General features: G+C 40.5%; 1 long non-coding RNA gene across 1 annotated transcript; it reads right to left on the bottom strand.

Moving 5' to 3' along the window:
- Positions 1–1,970: 1,970 nt before the first annotated feature.
- LOC123371219 lies at positions 1,971–4,450 on the bottom strand. Its single transcript, XR_006579727.1, has 3 exons — positions 4,363–4,450; positions 2,285–2,373; positions 1,971–2,080 (listed from the first exon to the last, which is right to left on the bottom strand). It is a non-coding gene; the product is annotated as an uncharacterized LOC123371219 (long non-coding RNA).
- Positions 4,451–13,262: the final 8,812 nt, after the last annotated feature.

The following is a 13,262-nucleotide window of genomic DNA, read 5'->3' as shown; positions in this document are numbered from 1 at the left end:
TAGAGAGGAAAAGGGTGGTGTTGCACTAAGTCTGGGAAAAATGCAAGGAATGGGTGCCAAGAAGAGGAATTAAGGCCGGTACATAGTCCAAAAAAGTTATGTGGAATATGCATACTGATCAAAGCATACAACAACACACAACCATAACACAACAGTTCAATTTAACATACAAAAAAAATAAAAAAATTGCTTAATCATGAAATGACCATTTGTTATGAAAGCATGCTCATGCTATTATGAATATCTTTCTAGTGAAATATTTTTCAGTGCAAAAAATGTGTCCAGAAGAAGCAAGAAACTGACCCCCCCAAAAAAAGCAGCCCAAAAAAACATATTCAGAAAAATACAGAAGTGAAAACAAGCTGTCAAAAACCAAGCACAGAATTATATCATAAGGGTTACAACTCCTCATCCAGAATTCTGTCTGAGTCTGGTAGGGAGCTCATCTTGCTGTGAGAGTTTGCATACCCTTTATTTGGATGCAGTGTGCAATCTCCCTTGCACCTAGGCAGCTGGACTGAGGGAAATGGAAATGGGGGCAATTCATGCCTATTTTGGTCCCTTTCGGGTACCTCTGCCAGCATTCACTATTTCCCATCCACATGTGGCTGACGTTTGAGGAAGGGCACTACGGCTAAGCAGGCTCCTTGCATGCTTTCCCAGTCCACTGTTATGCACCCATGCAGGGCCAGACATAATCTGGCCCATAATCCTTTAGAAGGATATCTGAGGCCTGGTCTACAGTAGAAAATTAGGTCAGTTTAACTATGTTGGCCAGGGGTGTGAAAAATCCACACCCCTGAGCGATATAGATAGGCTGACCTAAGTCCCCATGTAGGGCAATGGAAGAATTCTTCCATCAGTCTAGCTAGGTGGTTTATCTACGCTGATGAAAGAACACCTCTCAGCGTAGATAGTTTCTACAGGGAATCACTCAACAGCGGCACAGCTGCATCTGTACCACTGTAGCATTTTAAGTGTAGTCAGGCCTTGAAACTGGAAAAAGAGGCAGGAGGAAGTGAAACATTACAGATTAGTTAATATGACTTTGCACTTGCTTATTGTTAACTGCTTCATGTTCATTGTAATCTGTATTGTAGAAATGTATAAAAAAACCTATGTGAACAAGCCCAAATTGGAAAAACAGCAGGTGAAAAATTGAAAGGAAGAAGTATAGTAGGACATCCCAATGCCCTGGTATGTGGTAACTTCAGCCCTTTACCAATTCTGTCTTGTCTGCTTTTGTTGTCTGCCATAAATGTATGTTCAGACGAAATAAGTGACAATAATTTTGTCTGAAATTGTATAAATAAAGGCAAAAATTGAATAAGGCCAAATTGGGTGGATTTGTGATTCAGTTTCCCCATTTAAACCCCAGCAAGTGATAATTGTTACAGCAGAGTGTCAACTGAAGTCCTAGGTGGCTACACATTTGTTAAGATTCTGAAGGGAACCAATCTGGGAAAAAATGGGGAAAAGAGTTTTAGCTTAAATATCTCGATAGGAAAATTTAATTGATCACTAAAATGTTGTGAGGATACTACATACAACTGTATGGTGTTTCTGTTGGCAGTTAACAAATTTCACATCAAAGAATAATCCCTATACTCATAGCCTAAATAGTGCATAAGGGACAAGAAGCAAACAATAGCTATAACCAGAATGTTTAAAAAAAAAAGAACCTACAAAAGAGGAACCATGGGAATCAACGACAAGGTCTTATCTTTTTAATCCTTTTATACAGTAAGTGGTTTGGTTGGGTAACAATACCAAAAGCAAGGCTTTTCTTTTTCTTTTTTCTTTTTTTTTACAATTTTGCAGATGGTGGGCTAACTTGGTGGGCCCAGTAAATTATGAGGAACAATGCAATTAGACACTGAGAGAGTTAGAGCTTTTAAATACTTGGAGTAACAGATGGCAAATGCAGCTCAATGCAAATAAATGCAGAATAATGATTCTCATAGCAAGGAGTGAGAAGATGGAATATTTGCTAAATGGAAAGAAATACTGCATACTGACCAGGAAAGTGGTTTGGGAGTTGTTGTATAAAAATCCCTAAAGCTTCAAGCCTGATGTTCATCTGTAACAAAGAAAGCAATCAGGATGCTGGGTCACAATGCCAGAACGGAATATAACCAATGTATTATTATCGTTACTGTGTAACACCAAGTAGGTATTACACACAGTACTACATCAGAGGTAAGGATTAGCATTTGTGTCCTTGACTCACCCCTTGAGACTAAGTACTGGAGGATCCTTAGAAGTCTGGGGTTATATTACATACCCTATATCAGATGTGTCAAATCTCCCACATCTGACTGCCATGATGTCACAGCTTACTGCTTTGAGGAAATAATCTTCTGAATCTTGATCCTGCAAGGAAATGTTATTCTGCAAGGTGTGAGCTTGCAGATCAATCATTGCAGATTACCTTATTTGTGTACTTTATTTATGCAGTTTCTGTAATCTCATCATGCTGCATTATTATAAAATCAGGAGGTGCTGCACAGACACGCAATCATTAGAATAGCTGGTAGCAGGCTGAGCCACAAGCCTCGTAAGGGACATAAGCAGCATGTTCATACTTAAAGTGTCCAGTGAGAGAGGAAAACTGGGGGAGCTGGAGGGAATAGTGGAAAGAATAAGAAAGAGGCAGGGCTGGCGCAAGAATGTTTCGTGCCCTAGGCAAAACTTCCACCTTGCGCCCTCCCCTATCCCTGAGCTCCCACCCTGAGGTGCCCTGCCCCCCCTGTGGCAGCTCCCCCCCTCCGCCCTGAGGCGCCTCCCCTGCGGTAGCTCCCCACCCCCCACCCTCCGCCCTGAGGCACCTCCCCAGCCCCAGCTCACCCCTACCCCGCCTTCACCCCGAGCACGCCGTCGCTGCTTCACTTCTCCCGCCTCCCAGGCTTGCGGCGCCTATCAGCTTAGGTGCCGTAAGCCTGGGAGGCGGAAGAAGTGAAGCAGCTCACCCCTGCTCTGCCTCCTCCTAGAGCACGCCGTGGCTGCTTCACTTCTCCCGCCTCCCAGGCTTGCGGCGCCAATCAGCTTAGGTTCTGTAAGCCTTGGAGGCGGGAGAAGTGAAGCAGCGACGGCGTGCTCGGGGAGGAGGCGGGGCAGTGGTGAGCTGGGGTGGGGAGTTCCCCGGTGTGCCGCCCCCCCCTTTCTTGCTGCAGGCGGCCCTCCCCGCACTCCCCTGCCCCAGCTCCCTCCGCCTAAATGCCGGCGGCGACTGGGGTGGCCGAAGATCCGGCCGCCGCAGTTGCTGCCGAAGAAAATGCCGCCCCCCAAATCCTAGCGCCCTAGGCGAATGCCTTGGTCACCTAAATGGTTGCACCGGCCCTGGAAAGAGGAAACCGTGATGAGAACCATAGAAATAAGGCAAATGATAGACAGAGAAAGGAGAAAGAAGTGCAGTGGTGGATACTACAGAATGTTATGGATTGCAAGTAAAAGGGAGCAAAAGCATCATTAAACAGTGTGATGAATCTGCTAAGCAGTGTGGCTTCCACAGCAGGAAATTAACAACTATTTCCATCAGCCCCTTCCCTGGTGATTTTTGACCCTAAAAGGCAGAAAAAGCAGAGCCAGTCTCTTTTTCCAGACACTAGTGAAAGGGTGTAGAAACTCTTTGAAAAGATTCAGCTTCAATAAGTGACCTCTTCCTGTATATGGGAAGACAATGATGTAGCAGAACAGACGGTGAATTGCATGATGAGAAGGGAAGTAGGAGCTGAAGGGCTGCTGGAGGGTCTTCATAGTGTGCTGGGGACAGAGCAAAGCTCCAAGGAATCTGAGAAATCACATGCACAGCAAGAAGCAAACCAAGGGAGCAGAAGCCTCATGTGGTGCAAACTGTGAATGGCAGACATTACAGCTGGATACAGGTCCATGAAGAATTTATGGGAGGCAGCAGAGATGGCAGCTGAGGCTGAGTACAAAGGGAAGTCTCAGGGACACAGAGCTAGCAGTCAGCCCAGGATCCTAAAGGGACAGGAGTCTGAAGATGGCTATTGCGGCCAGGGTACCCTAGACACTGGACATTAGCCTAGGAAGTGGTCAGTGTGCTCTGACTGGGTGTTGGATCCAAGAGAATGGGCTACTGTCCTTGTAACAGAAGACCATCAACAATTAGGGATGGGAAGTGGGGGGTGATTTGTAGCCAAATTACATCCACAATGAAGCAGCCGGAGCAGTGTGAGAAACACTAGCAGGAGGACAACTGAAACACACAATGGACTTGTCCTGGCCAGGAAAGCATGTTACCAAATTGCTTCTAATGTGGTTCATTTGTAAACAGAGTTATAAAAAGAAAATAAAGGAGAATTCCATTTTTATCTAGAGTTTTAAAACTTCGACAATTACCTTGGCCTGATGATGCCTCCCATGCAACAACTGTTGAACACATGTTCTCTTTCTTTAAATTGGTAACAGGATGGCAGGTAGGAACAGGCTTGGGACAGTTCTAAAGATCTGCAGTGAAGCAGAGGGAAAGAGAAAAACAATAGCTTTTACAGTTTGCCTCATTCAGATAAAGTTCTTTATTCAGTGCTAGAAGTAAATGACTTTCTGTGATGCTTTACCATAGCCATATCACATGATTTCAGAAGCTGACTTGTTTTGAACCAGCATAAATAACAGATAAAGAATATGCTACAGTTCAGCCATGCACAAACCTTTTATTTTGATAAGCCATAGAATAGCCTGACTGGATATGCTCTTAACCAGATTCTGAACCACAATGAAATGTAATACAGAAAGCATTGGAGTACAGGTCAGCTCATTAAATTATGCAATAGGGAGTGAAGCTATAAATCCTTATATATCATTTATCTTTGCTGAGGACGGAGATAAGAATAACTCTGACACTAGTCTTAAAAATACTTGATGAACATTTCATTGTAAACAGGAATGTTACACACAAATATTTGTGCATTCATCAAAAATATAAAGGTTGTGATAAAGTGCTGAAGCCTTTATTTGGGTTCAGTCTTAAAAGTCAGAACATTGTAAATTTTGATATGAGTAAGGAAGACTACATAAGAACTTGTCTAATCAAGAGCAATTTGCATGGGAGCCTGAGCTAGTGAAAAGGTAAGTCACTTAACAAGGAATTAGTGAAAGCACAGTGCATGCAATATGAAAGAAAAAACTCCCATGCAGAAAAAATAAGTACCATTAAAATGCCTGTGAATGGCACTGATTTCCCTGGCCAGAAACGTGGCATGTATGGCAAGAAAGAACACAGGAAAGATAAATTCTGTCCAACTAGCAGAAGCATAAAAAATGGAAGGGGAAAAAAAGGATAATGTGAGCATATCTTGAAGCATAGGAACAAGGAAGATAGCCTAAGGAAGGGTGAGAGATGCCTTGTACCTAGGATCTCTATTCAAAAACATTCATGAACAATTTGGGACTGCGTATCTCTGTATTTGAAATACTGTTTATTAAATTTAAAAATTGATTCAGGTCCAGAAATGATTAATTGGTAAAGGAGAGGAGAGGAGATCTAGCTGTAAGTTGGAGCAGCCCAGGAAAATAGGAATGGAAAATTTCTCATGGGAATAGAAGAATTGTCTGGGACAATTCAAAGTCCATATGAGCTACTAATGGAAAGGATAGGTGTACAATTTTTTGTCAGTAATGTGGCCACTGCATATAACCTTCTAGACTGAGCCTTAGCCATTGAGTTGTGTCTTGTGAGATTCAGAGAGGAAGTTGGGACTGTACTGGTGAAAGGATTCTGCTTAAAGAACATCTAGTGGCGATTTTTGCAACAAGTAATTTACAAGTATATACAAATGTTTTATTTCTTCATGGACCTGAGGATAATAAGTGGAAGCAAGTGTGCGTCTGTTTTTATTTTGTAACAGAAATTCTTCAAACTCAACAGGTGTAAACTGAAATCCACCCTTTGTGACTAGTTAGGTCCGCTTTCCATCACCTCTGAAAATTGTTAACAGGACCTTCATTGCTGTTGAAGTATTCTGTCAAATAAAGGCTACATTGCTCATTTACTGGGATAATCAATATTAGTATTGCCAACCTCAAATGTTCAAAAAACATGAGTCAGAGACCCCCCCAAACCCATGACATTGTCTTCGAAATTATGAGATTTTTTAAATATAATACATGTTGGGATTTTGTTATATGCCTTCTGGTTTTTGAGCCTTTAAACTTCATCTTTTCAAGATTTTCTCCATAAACTTGAAGGACAGACACCATTTTCTAAAATGAAAGCCAACATTTTTACATAATCACATGGCTCTGGTAGTTGGGATGTTAGGGGAAACACCAAATATCATGAGACTTGTGAAAAATGACAAGAGTCGGCAACACTAGCATAGCCTGTTTATGCTGTTTCAGAATGTTCTGTTGTACCAATGCAAAATTGTGTAAGGAGGTAAAAAGAGAGTCTTTAGTATTGTGATAAACCCAGGCCAGTTGGGAACAGCAGAGTAGTAGAAGGGAGAGATACTGGCCACTGGATAAGCAGTTTTCTGTTCCCTGAGTGACCAGAGCCAGGGCTGCTCCAAGCTAATGAGAACACCTGACTCCAATTAACGTGCTAAGAGTCAGGTGAAGCTGTTAAGCATCTGACTCTAATTAAGGCCCCTCTGATGCTATAAAAGGGCTCACTCCAGTCAGGCCAAAGAGAGCCAGGGGAGAGGAAGTGTGAGCGAGGAACTGGGAGCAAGAGGCATGCAAGAAGCTGAGAGTGAGTAGGCATACTGCTGGAGGACTGAGAAGTACAAGTGTTATCAGACATCAGGATGAAGGTCCGGTGGTGAGGGCAAATAAGGTGTTGGGAGGAGGCCATGGGGAAGTAGCCCAGGGAGTTGTAGCTGTCGTTCAACTGTACCAGGAGGTACTCTAGACAGCTGCAGTCCATAGGGCCCTGGGCTGGAACCCAGAGTAGAGGGCGGGCCCGGGTTCCCCCCAAACCTCCCAACCCCTGATCAAACACAGGAGGAATTGACCTGGACTGTACCAGACGGGATGGTCTCTGGGCTATTTCCTGACCCACAGGGTAAATCTGTGAGGCGAGCAAATCTACCAATAAGCACAGGACCCACCAAGGTATAAGAGGAACTTTGTCACAAAATATAATAGATAACATTTGCCAATAGTTACTGTAACTGAGAGATAGCTGTTTCATCCCTAGTCAGAGAATAGGAAACAATTGTGCTAAGTTTATAGTAGCTGTGGATATTTTAATGGTGAACATTGTATACGAGTGGCATACAAACTGATGGCATACAGTTACAAACACTGGAAAATAAACTCTGCTATCAACTCTGGGAATTACAGTACCTTGTCAAAATGAAAATAAAAACATGATTTCATTATCACAAGGCTTTTATTCTTTGTTTTCCAGTGTAATTGAAGCACTTTGTTTCTATGTATGCTATTAAATATACAAATGCTATTTAGGCTACTCTAAAGCTTGAGTGTTCATAATGAGATTGACATTAAGGTTATGGAAAGTTTTGTAGAAGAAAACCAGAAGATACTGAGAATGCTGTATAGGATTTGTATTCATTGGTGGATTTACTCAAGGATGTAATACTGAAAAAAACCTAGGAAGGATAGTGAACAGCAAATTAGATACAGTATGTGTTTGTAATGTGATATACAGCATTCAGAGACTCAGAGCTAGTGATAGGCATAAGACTAAGCAATTACTTAGGGCTCTGAGGGGCCCCCCTCTTAATTATTAGTATGTGTTGTGGTGTTGGGAGGACAAAAATATTCCTTCTTAGGGCCTCCAGTGGGCTAGCACCTACACTACTAATACCATAAAAGCCCCTGAATCTGGATGGGAAAGAATTCGACAAGCTTTTTGTAAAAGCGTAGGCAAGCAGGCATATGCTGCCTATCCACAAGTGGAGATGTGAGTAGAGCTGGGGCTAGAAGGGAAATTTCCATTGCACTATGTGATAAGGAGGTGTCAACTGGGTTCCACTTCCTGCTGGCCTTATACATAAAGTAACAGTGACACCTAAGTCCCACCTCCTGCTGGCCACAGGAATACAGTGGTAGTGGCTCCTGGCTCCATCCCACCCACTCTGGCTTCAGAGATACAGTGGAAGTGCAGAACAGCCCATAATCAGGCCTACTTTATGCCAGCAAATGTACATGACATTAAAGCATCTGAGAACCTGAAGAAAACAAGGATAAAAGGGAAAGCCACATTTGACCTTTGTTCCCCTGGGCTGTGTATTCTGTGGCCATAACCTCTCAGTTTATATGATAAGGGAGGGAAGTTAAAGTTCCACTTTCTACAACATTAGTTAGGCTACTGTATTCAGAATTAAATAGACTGGAATAATTTAGAGCTGAGCAACCAAAATGATTGATTAAGGAACTGGGGGCATTAAAAGATGAGAAAAAAAAATTAGAAGTACTATATATGCATACTTTGTCCAAACTACATATAAGAGAAGTTCTGCGAATCATGCATAAATATCCAAAGCAGGTAAATACCAAAAAAGAAAGTAAAAGAGATAGTTAGAGCCAAAAAGGCATCCTTCAAAAATCGGAAGTCAAATCTTACTGAGGAAAATAGAAAGGAGCATAAACCCTGGCAAGTCAAGTGTAAAAATATAATTAGGCAGGCCAAAAAAGAATATGAAGAGCAACTAACAAAAGACACAAAAACTAACAGTAATTTTTTTAAGTATCTCAGAAGCAGGAAACTTACCAAACAGTGAGGCCCCTGGACTATCAAGGTGCTAAGGGAAGACAAGGCTATTGTGAAGCTAAATGAACTCTTTGTGACAGTCTTCATTACAGAGGATTTGAGGGAGATTCCCACACCTGAGCCATTCTTTTTAGATGACAATCTGAGGAACTGTCCCAGACTCAGTTACCAATACAGAAGGTTTTGGAAAAAATTGATAAATTAAACAGCAATAATTCACGAGGACCAGATGTTATTTATCCAAAAGTTCTGAAGGAACTCGTATATAAAATTGCAGGACTACTAACTGTGATATATAACATATTGCCTAACTCAGCCTCTCTACTAGATAAATGGAGGATAGCTAATATAACACAGATTTTTTTAAAAGGGCCCAGAAGCGATCCTGGCAATTACAGGCTGGTAAGCTTAACTTCAGAACCATGCAAATATTTTCTGATTATCATCCAAGATAGAATTTGCTATAGTTTTCAGCCATGGCAAGGGTATTTCATTTTGATTTCTTATCATGAAAAAATAAACATTTTCTGATTACCTCTGCTCTTCTGTATGTTCCTCTGATGTAAATTAAAATCTGCATAACAAAAGAATCATAACTGGAAAACATGATTTTAATTAAAATGTTAAAAGTTTAGCCTTGGAACTGTAAAGAAAACCTGTTTTCCTGTTAGACTTCAAATGTCACACACAAACAAACCCAATCACACATACATTAAGAGATCCTTTTTTTAGGATCCTTTTAGGTTCACATCTTTTCCAGTTATGATTCCTTTGTTATGTAGATTTTAATTTGCTTCAGAGGAACACACAGAACAGTTAATCAGGAAATGTATATTTTTTTCTTGTTAATAAATCCAAATGAAATACCCTTGTCATGTCTGGAAACTGTAGAAATAAATTCAATCTTGGGTAGTTATCTGAAAAGGTATCTTACAAATGAAATATCTTGATGATTATAGATTGAAATTTCTTAGTGGATGTTAGAAAAAAAATAAAAAGAAATAATTTGGCAAAAGCTAAAATGGAAAGTTTAGGGATTGTCATTGTGCCTGATGTTTGCATTTTGGAATACTTAGAATAGAGGGAAATCATTTTGTAACATGCATTCTATGTTTTACCGGAGTGCTTGTGTCTATCCAAGTTAGAGTAACCAGGTATGAATGATTTTCAGTGATGGATTGTATCAGCATCTACATCAAACTTTTCAGGAAAAGGACTATCCCTGCATTTTCTAATCATATTATCTGTCCACTGCAGTGTAATTGAGATGGATGGCAGAACCATTTGTCCAATAGCTTTATGTTATTAGCAAAAGAAAGCTATGCTTGATTTCTTTTATTTCTGAACCCTGAACTCCCTCATCAAAACATCTATATCTTAGGAACTCTGTAAATAGTTGTCACCTGTTTTACTGAAAATTTCCAGTTTTAGTACTTTGCAGATGCAGAACATATGATTCAATTTATTAACATTTTGTTTGGGACATGGATTGCCAAAGCCATAATCTGATTGGCTGGCTAGGAAAGACTCTTCCTCGGGCTCTAACAGGTAGTAGTTTAAAGTGAAACCTCTGATTTCTCTCCATTCAATGGCCTTTGCATCAACTCCCCCTTGCCACCGCACTCCATCAGCAAGATGCACCCCCTGCAAATGTAACCAGCCCCAATCAGACTGGAGCAGTTAAGAACTCCCAGTTCAGCTTTTAATTTTGTTCAGTCCTTATCTTCAGAGCATTTAATGACTTGAGCCCATGCTATCATGATCAACCAAAAGATCAACTAAAGCTCCGGGATAAGGACAATGGTTGACAACTTCACTCCCTTGGCAATAATGAGGGTAAAAGCTTGTCTGTGCAGAAGATAGAGTTTTCCTGGGGGCTGGCCCAACACTGTGGAATGAACTCTCACAGAAACTTAGGACGATTGCAAACTTCACCACTGTAAATACAAGAGGCAGTTTTTGACCTTGCCTACCCTAACATAAACATACAGCAGCAAAGAATCCTGTGGCACCTTATAGATTAACAGATGTATTGGAGCATGAGCTTTCGTGGGTGAATACCCACTTCGTCGGGTGACATGCATCCGTGACATGCATCTGACGAAGTGGGTATTCACCCACGAAAGCTCATGCTCCAATACGTCTGTTAGTCTATAAGGTGCCACAGGACTCTTTGCTGCTTTTACAGATCCAGAGTAACACGGCTACCCCTCTGATACATAAACATACAGCAGTGTGTACATGGGTGGTGTGCATGTGTGTGCATAATTAGAACATAAAATTCCAAACAAAACACTCTATTGTGCACACCTCTCCCCTTTGATCAAGGATGAGATAACAAAAAACACATGAGAGATGTATAGTCCTATCACTTGATATACTTCAGGATGGCACTTAGATATTATGGTGATGAGTGCAGTATAAAAATTTATATAGAATAGAATAGAAACAGCTGTGCAGGTAAAGTAGAGCAGGGAAGGTTGAGATGAATGAGAGATGGCTATGGAAGAAAGTAAAAAAAAAAAGGGACAAGTGACAGTTTTTAACTGAACCTCTTCTTTCCGTCATAAGCATCACTATTTTTAGGCAGGCATTGATGCCCCTCCAATCATACTTAGTTCATTTTCTATAATAAACAACACATGATTTGACCTTAGACCTTAGTCCAGCTGTGCTTCACATTACCCACATTTACCATCCTTGCCTGTCAACTTCCCTTCTCTCCAAATCTTCCCATTTCATGTTGAGGTTTTTGAAGTCATTCAGAATTGTTCATTTCCATGTTATTCGCGGTCTTTATTTCTTTCTTCTTGCATTTTCTGGCTTCCATTCAAGGGTGGTATTTGGTAAATGTTCTTTTTCCATTCTTAGCACACGTCCCAGACACTTATGTCTTCTTTTGTAGATTATTTGTGAGATGGTATCTTGTCCAGTAATTTTTTTGACTTCTTCATTCGTCTTCCTATCTCTATATGTTATTCCCAATATTCTTCTCAGACATTTGTGATGAACTGCATCCAGCATTTGCATATGTTTCTTGGTAAGATGTTTCTTGTTGTGATGTCGATAACAATTGCTTTGTACACATTCAGTTTTGTCTTGGGGGAGATGTTTTTGAGTTGCGAAATGTTTTGGAGTCTTCCAAATGCAGTGTTTGCCTTCCCGATTCTTCTTCTTATTTCCTCAGAACTAGTATCTTGGCTGATGGTACTTCCAATATACTTAAAATTGTCCATCTTCTCCAGTTTCTCTTCTTCAATTTTGATTTATGTCCGTATAGTCCCCATGAACATGACTTTACATTGCTTTGCATTGTATCTCAAACCTATCTTCTCCATTACTTCTTTTACTTGGTTTGTGCATTTTTGTAGTCCTTTGGCATCTTCACTGATAAGAGCAATGTTGTCAGCAAAGTCTAGATCATATAGCCTGGAATTGTTCCATTTTAGGCCATATTTATCACTGTTGCATTGTTTAATCCATAGTCGATGACTAGCATAAACAACAAAGGAGACAGGATGCATCTGTGCCTTACACCTGTCTTGATGCTGAATGGCTTACTCAATCCATTTTCTATTTTAATGCAGCATTTTGAGTTGGCGTAGAATGTCTTTATAATATTAATTAATTTTGTTAGAATTCCATATTGTTCCACCATTTTCCACATTGTTTCTCTGTTTACACTATCAAATGCCTTTTGAAAGTCCACAAAATTGATGGCAAGCCTGCCTTGGAATTCAGTTGTATTCTCAATAATCCATCTCAGAGTGAATATAGCATCTGTGCACGATCTCCCTTGTCTAAATCCAGATTGTTGTTCACGTAGGATGGTATCCATCTTCCTTTTCATTCTGTTGAGAAGGACTGATATTAATTCTTTCCCTGTGAAAGATAGAAGTGCTACTCCCCTCCAATTTGAACAATTGTTTAGATCACCTTTCTTTGGTAACTTGATTATGATACCAAGGGTCCATTATTCCAGCACTTTCTCCTCTGTCCATATTTTGCTGCACAGCGAATAGATGACTGATTCCATGTCTTCACCTCCATATTTAAGCATCTCAGGATGAATACCGTCCAAACCAGGTACCTTGTTGTTTTTCAGCTTCTGCAATGTTTTTTTTTACTTCTTTGATTTTTACTTCAGATACATCTATATCTAAGTCTAATGGTTTATCATTGTTAAATTCCAGTCTTGTAATTGGTTCTGGTTGGTTTAGCACTTCTTTGATGTGTTCCACCCATCTATTTCCTTGTTCCTCCTGTGTTTTCAAAATTTCTCCTTGTTTCCCTTTCATTGGGACACGTCTGAATTTAGATCCATATCCTATTAACTGTTTCATGGTTGTTTAGGCTATTCTTGTATCGTTTCTTTTCCCTGCTTCTTCAGCTTCACTAGCCTTACTTTCTATCCAATTTTGCTTATCTTTTTTGCATTGTTTCTTTACTGCTTTCTCAAGGTTACTGTAGGTTTGTTTTGTTTCTTCAGTTGCATGTTGTAGTACTAGAGTCTTTTGATTTCTTCTTTTGTCTATTATTTTCCATGTTTCTTCTGAGCTCC

Source organism: Mauremys mutica, chromosome 5, assembly GCF_020497125.1.
Source record: "Mauremys mutica isolate MM-2020 ecotype Southern chromosome 5, ASM2049712v1, whole genome shotgun sequence".
Classification (NCBI taxonomy): domain Eukaryota; kingdom Metazoa; phylum Chordata; order Testudines; family Geoemydidae; genus Mauremys; species Mauremys mutica.
Note: the sequence above shows the minus strand (reverse complement) of the source record. Positions and strands in the feature narration are given on the sequence as shown.